At 43.7% G+C, this 6,000-nt stretch overlaps 1 long non-coding RNA gene across 1 annotated transcript in view; it reads left to right on the forward strand.

Moving 5' to 3' along the window:
* LOC139239103 (uncharacterized) overlaps positions 1 to 5,759 on the forward strand; it is a 55,889-nt gene extending 50,130 nt beyond the window's left edge. Inside the window, exons 2-3 of the long non-coding RNA XR_011588601.1 lie at positions 5,213 to 5,372; positions 5,647 to 5,759. This is a non-coding gene — a long non-coding RNA (uncharacterized lncRNA). The remainder of the gene's footprint in view (positions 1 to 5,212; positions 5,373 to 5,646) is intronic.
* Positions 5,760 to 6,000: the final 241 nt, after the last annotated feature.

Genomic DNA, 6,000 nt, shown 5'->3' on the forward strand with positions numbered 1-6,000 from the left:
CAGTATGGAGAGAAAGCCGGAAAGGGGTACTGAGGGAATGATCCGCCATAATCTTATTGGATGGCGGTGCAGGCTCGAAGGGCCAAATATCCTACTCCTGCACCTATTTTCTATGTTTCTATATTCCATTGAGAAATAAAAACTCCACAGGAAAAACTATCCATCTGTGGCTAACTAAAGAGGTTAAGGATAGTATTAGATTAAAAGAAGAGGCGTATAATGTCGCCCATTTAAAACTGAGATGAGGAGGAATTTCTTCTCTCAGAGGGTTGTAAATCTGTGGGATTCTCTGCCCCAGACAGTTGTGGAGGCTGGGTCATTGAATATATTTAAGGCGGAGATAGACAGATTTTTGAGCGATAAGAGAGTAAAGGGTTATGGGGAGTGGGCAGGGAAGTGAAGCTGAGCCCATGATCAGATCAGCCATGATCTTTCTGAGTGGTGGAGCAGGCTCGAGGGGCCAAATGGCCTACTCCAGCTCCTATTTCTTATGTTCTTAATGTTGTGAAGGATAGTAGTAAGCCTAAGGTTCGGGAGAGCTTTAGAAACCAGCAAAGGATGTTCAAAAAATGACATAAAAAGGGAGGAAATAGAATGACAATAAACTAGCAAGAAATATAAAAAGCTTGTAAGAGCTTCGATAAGTATGTAAAAAGGAAGAGAGTAGAAAACGTAAGCGTTGGCCCGTTAGCGGTGAGACAGGAGAAATTCTAATGGAGAATAAGGAAATAGCAGAGGCTTTAAAAAAACATTGTGTATCTGCCTTCACAGTAGAAGACACAAAAAGCCAACCAAAAATAGTGGGGAACCAAAGGGCTAATGAGAGTAAGGAAAGGAAAGTAATTAATATCAGTAGAGAAAAAATATCTGAGAAATTAATGGGACTAAAAGCCGACAAATCCCCTGGACCTGATGGCCTACATCCTAGGGTTCTAAAAGATGTGGCTGCAGAGATAGTGGATGCACTGGTTGTGATTTTCCAAAATTCCCTATATTCTGAACATTTCCAGTGGATTGGAAGGTAGTAAATGTAATACCGCTATCAAGAAAGGAGGAGAGAGAAAACAGTGGACTACAGGCTGGTTAGCCTGATATCAGTCGTCGGGAAAATGCTGGAATCTATTATTAAGGAAGTGGTATCAGAGCACATATCATAATATGATTAGGCAGAGTCAGCATAGTTTTATCAAAGGGAAATTGTGTTTGACAAATTTATGAGAGTTTATTGAGGATGCAACTAGTAGGGTAAAGGAGAAACCTGTGGATGCAGTATATTTGGATTTCCAAAAGTCATTCTATAAGGTGCCACATAGCAGGTTGTTATGCAAGATAAGGGCTCATGCGGTTGGGGGTAATATATTAGCATGGATAGAGGATTGGTTAACGGACAGAAAACAGAGTAGGAATAAACGGGTCTTTTTCAGGTTGGCAGGCTGTAACTAGTGGGGTGCCGGAAGGATCAGTGTTTGGGCCTCAGCCATTAACAATCCATATTACTGATTTAGATGAAGGGACCGAGTGTAATGTATCCAAATATGCTGATGATACAAAGCTAGGTGGGAAAGTAAGCTGTGACATCAAGAGCCTGCAACAGGTTAAGTGAGTGGGCAATCAGGTGGCAGATGGAGTATAATGTGGGAAAATGTGAGGTTGGTTGGAAGAGTAGAAAAACAGAAGAAAATATTAATGGTGAGAAACTATTAAATGTTGGTGTTCAGAGAGATTTAGGTGTCCTCGTACAGGAATTACAGAGAGTTAGCATGGAGGTGCTGCAAGCAATTAGGAAGACAAATGGATGTTGGCCTTTATTGCAAGGAGTACAAGAATAAGGAAGTATTGCTACAAGTGTACAAGGTTTTGGTGAGATCACATCTGGAGTACTGTGCACAGTTTTGGTCTCATTTTCTGAGGAAGGACATATTTGTCTTAGAGGCGGTGCAATGACAGTTCACTGGCTTGATTCCTGGGATGAGAGGATTGTCCTGTGAGGAGTGATTGTATACGTTGGGCCTATACTCTCTGAAGTTTAGAAGAATGACAGGTAATGTCATTGAAACATGTAAAATTCTGAAGAGGGTTGACAGGGCAGATACTGAGAGGTTGTTTGCCCTGGCTGGGAAGTCTAGAACTAGGGAGCATAATCTCACGATAAGGGGTCAGCCATTTATGACTGAGATTGAGGAGGAATTTCTTCATTCAGAGGGATGTGAATCTTTCAAATTCTCTGCCCCAAAGGGCTGTGGATGCTGAATCGTGGGGAATCAAGGGATATGGAGATAATGCGGGAAAAATGATTTGAGTTCGACGATCAGCCATAATCTTATTGAATGGCAGAGCAGGCTCGAGGAGCCATAAGGTCTACTGCTGCTCCTAGTTTTTTTGTTCTTAAGTTAGGACTTTAGCATGGGTTACCACAAGAGGGAGTTCCAAAAGAAAGCATGGACAGGCAAGAGAATGAATCCAGGAGAAGAAAAGGCAGAAAATCCATTGAGCAAAGGTCATTCGGCTGCAGTGGAACTGAATCCAGGGCAGGATGGGGACCAGCAGAAATCAATGGATCGCAGCTAACCCAGCAGAGAATGAACAATTCCCAGCAGAGGAGCAGAAATCTGAAATCGCAGCAGCAGGCAAGACACTACAACAACTTTTCTTTATAAAGCGCCTTTAATGTAGTAAACCGTCCCAGGCGTTTCACAGCAGTGTTGTAAGACAAAACAAATAAATCTGACACCGAGCCACATGAGAACAAATTACAGCAGATGAGCAGAAGCTTGGTTAAAGAGGTAGGTTTTAAGGAGTGTCTTAAAGGAGGAAAGAGAGGCAGAGGGGCAGTGAGGTTCAGGGAGGGAGTTCCAGAGCTTAGGGCCCAGGTAACTGAAGGCATAGTCACCAATGGTTGAGCAGTTATAGTCAGGGATGCTCAAGAGGGCACAATTTGAGGTACGCAGACATCTCGGGGGTTTGTGAGGCTGAAAGAGATTATGGAGATAGGGAGGGCGAGGCCGTGGAGGAGAATTTTCAAATTGAGGTGTTGCTTAACCGGGAGCCAATGTAGGTCAGTAAGCCCAGAGTTGATGGGTGATCGGGACTTGGTGCGAGTTATGATACAGGCTGCTGAATTTTGGATCACCTCAAGTTTACGTAGGGTATGTTATATATGTGAACTTGTATTTACTCTGTACAGCCACCAGAAGGCTCATCCCCTGAAGTCCCAAGGGATCCCATAATCCCTTGAGAGCACAGATATTTAAGGAGGCCTCAAAGGTTGGAGAGGCATTCTGTAGACCGGCAATAAAAGATTACGGTCACACTTTACTTTGAGCTCAGTGTTCACTCTGACTCTTTCTCCATACATAACAGGGTAGAATGTGGGAGGCCAGCCAGGAGTGCGTTGGAGTAGTCAAGTCCAGAGGTTACAAAACATGAGGGTGTCAGCAGCAGATGAGCTAAGGCAGCGGTGGAGACAGGCAATGTTACGGAGGTGGAAATAGACGGTTTTAGTTATGCCGCGGATATGTGGCTGGAAGCTCATTTCAGGGTCAAATATGACGCCTAGGTTGTGAACAGTTTGGTTCACCTCAGATAGATGCTAGGGAGAGGGATGGAGTCAGTGTCTCGGGAATGCAGTTTGTGGCGGGGACCAAAGACATTGGCTTCAGTTTTCCCAATATTAAATTGGAGAAAATTTCTACTCATCCAGTACTGGATGTCGGACAAGCAATCTGACAATTTAGAGGCCATGGAGGGGTCAAGAGAAGTGGTGAAGAGGTAGAGCTGGATGTCGTCAGCGTACATGTGGAAACTAACTCTGTGTTTTCGTATGATATTGCCAAGCGGCAACATGTAGATGAGAAATAGGAGGGGACCAAAGATAGATCCTTGGGTACACCAGAGGTAACGATGTGGGAGTGGGAAGAGAAGCCATTGCAGGAAATTTTCTGGCTACTATTAGATAGATAGGAATGGATCCAGGCGAGTGCAGTCCCTCTCTGCTAGATGATGGTGGAGAGGCATTGGAGGAGGATGGAATGGTCAACTGTGTCAAAGGCTGCAGACGGGTCAAGAAGGACAAGGAGGTTAGTTTACCTTTGTCACAGTCACAAAGGATGAAACATAGAAACAAAGAAACATAGAGCTAGACTTTCCACTGGTGGCTAAGGCCCCAAAAAATGGACCATGTTGCAGCGATGTGGGACGTATCGCCCGTGCTGATCGCCGGCACAAGGCCCATTTTTTTTTTGCGATTTTCACTTGGCCTTACCTCGGCGATATCAAATGGGCGATCTGATTTTTCGGCGATCTCATGATCGCCCAAGAAAACAGAAGTCAATTAAGAAAAAAAAGCTTCCTTAGCAATGCTATACTGCGCATGTGTAGTTTGATTTTTTTTTTAAGGTTGATTTTCTTTGCCGCGTTTTGGGAGGTCAGGGGTCATCACATATGCTCAGAAGCTCTGTGAGGGTCGGGGAGAGAGAGAGAGAGAGAGAGAGGAGAAAGGATTTTCTGGTGGTGCGGTTGGATTGTTTGAATTTATCTGCTAATATTAGACATAGTTCAAATTTTTTTTGCATTTAAAAAAATGTTAAATACTGTTAAGTACAGTGATAATCTTTTTTGAAGTTTAAATATTTGGAAATACTGCTGAGAATTCAAGTTAAAAATTTATCAGCAGCGTTTTATTCTTTGAAAATGGAGGGATCAATTGAAAGGCGAAGGGCTAAGCCCTTCAGCGAGGAGGCCAATGAGGCCCTCGTAAATATAGTCAGCACGAGGTGGGAGGATCTGACACGGGGCGGGCATGGGAAACCTCCACCCCGTGCATATATGAGGATTTGGGCAGAGATTGCCGCCGTGGTCACGTCGGTATCGAATGAAGCGTGCACACCGGACCAGTGCCGCAAAAGATGGAACAGCCTACTGGCAGCTGCCAGAGTAAGTTGAAATTTATATTTGAAATCATCCATATGTATTATTTAATGATGTATGGAAATTGTAACTAGAATCTGCAATGTTATTTCGTTACATTTAAAAATAACTAAATTATGAATAAATGTATGCACCCCAGCATAAAGTTGAATGTTATAGTATGAAATATTTTATTCCTATGCAATGTAATGCAAATTTTTAATTGAACATTTAAATCTGTCAGTCTTAAATATTTATTGCCAAATTCATTTGCTTATGCCGTGCAATGTTATCTTATCATTTACAGAAGAAGATATCTATCAATCACCGAGAGCAATGCAGGACGGGCGGGGGCTCTGCCATGCTCCATTCTTTAAGTGCATACGAGGAACTTGCGGTGGCATTGGTGGGGCCTGAAAGCCGCTCGGTCACAACCCGTGATGTGGCCAAACCCACCCTTGAGTCACGTGAGTAATGAGAACTGTGCATTGTGCAATGTGTGAATCATTAGTAAATACTACATATATCTTAGTTACGCATGTAATGTTATGCAATTATAATGTAATATGATATATAATTGTGATGTACTATTGATCTTCGAATGAGGTCATGTTAGGCCTGATGATCCCTTGTGCATATGGGGTAATGGAAAGCATTGTAATGTTTTGAGTTCTTGAAAAATTGAGATGTATTGATTTGAATTGTTAAACATTGTTTGTAAATTTCATTGATCTTTCAAAGGTCAAGTGTCCGTGGAGTCAGTGGACACATCCACTATCACTGAACCTTCACGAATTTCGCAAGAGGAGGAGGCAGAAGAGGAGCCACTGCCGACTCCTGCTGGTGTGGATGAACAGGAGGGGGAGGAGGAGGAGGAAGAAGAAGATTTTTTTTTGTTGCGGGGGGGGGAACAACCTGCGGCCATCTCTTTTGAGATGGATGAGGCACCAGGACCAAGCGGTGTGGTGACGCCAAGGCGCATGACATTGCAAACGCCGACCCACGGAGGTCCGGTCAGTGCGCTATGCAATCGCCTACCACGGAGGACCAGACGGAGAGCTTACTATCCCTGTGCAGGGAGACGGTCGCGATCGG

This window comes from Pristiophorus japonicus, chromosome 26 (genome assembly GCF_044704955.1).
Source record: "Pristiophorus japonicus isolate sPriJap1 chromosome 26, sPriJap1.hap1, whole genome shotgun sequence".
NCBI classification, from domain to species: domain Eukaryota; kingdom Metazoa; phylum Chordata; class Chondrichthyes; family Pristiophoridae; genus Pristiophorus; species Pristiophorus japonicus.